Source organism: Bison bison, unplaced genomic scaffold (genome assembly GCF_000754665.1).
Source record: "Bison bison bison isolate TAMUID 2011002044 unplaced genomic scaffold, Bison_UMD1.0 scf7180017864113, whole genome shotgun sequence".
Taxonomy (NCBI): Eukaryota; Metazoa; Chordata; class Mammalia; order Artiodactyla; family Bovidae; genus Bison; species Bison bison.
The window spans coordinates 81461-82458 of NW_011494685.1; positions in this window are offsets into that span (position 1 = coordinate 81461).

The following is a 998-nucleotide window of genomic DNA, read 5'->3' on the forward strand; positions in this document are numbered from 1 at the left end:
CCTGCCCTCTGCCTACCCATCTTCCACCAGCACATCTTACCCTGCTCCTGGCACTGGACCTGCAGCAGTGGGGCGAGACACGCCACTGCTGCAAGACACGCCATCCCTGCCCACAGGGAGTTTCTGCAGGGGGCCAGGAAGGATGGGGAGGTGAGTGTAGGGGAAGGGTGTGGGGGTGAGGGGAAGGGCAGTCCAGGCGGAGGGAATAGCCCTTGCACAGGCCCTGGGGTGGGGACCAAATTGTGCTTTCAAGGGACTAAAGGGGGACAGGGTGCCTGGAGCAGAGGAGGGGGATGAGGAGGGCAGGATGAAGGCAGGTTGGATGGACAGGATCCAGTGCAGAAGGAAGCCAGGGAGGGCTCACAGGCAGTGGGCAAAAGGCTGGACTCTGGTTTGGAGACCACTCTGGGCATGGTGGAGGATGGCCTGAGGGAGGGGGAGGGGTGTCCTTTGAGGACACTGCTCTGACCTAGGCTCCTTGGCACTGAACAGAAACCCACTTCCATCTTTCTCCCGAGTTGCAGACCCCCAAACAGAAGGTGGACTTGGGGAGACCCACTGGCTGGGCTGTCCATCCTGACTAGGAGGGCAGTGGCCTCTGCATCCAATGAGGAGACATGGAGGTCACAAGGGGCACCTGGGGGCTTGAGGCCTAGCTCTGAGGTCAGGTAGCTAACCTCCCACTGCCCTTGGGCAAGGCCCTCATGCACCCTGAACTGACCTCCTCCAGGACAGGAAGCCTGTCCCCTGATCTCTGATTCTCCCCACCCCCCCTTCCCCCAACCCATTTTTACCTATTTTAGGGCAGATTCCAAGGTGGACTCATTTTATCCTCTTGGAGGTGGGAAAGAGTTGAGGCAGCCAGTGGGCACAGCCACACAAGGATGGGGGCTTGAGGACCTGGGTTCCAACCCGAGGGCACAGTTTCAAGGCTCTCCCTGAATTAACAGGCTCTCTCCTTCACTCTCCAACAAATCTGCAAGCTGGCTGCTGTAGGG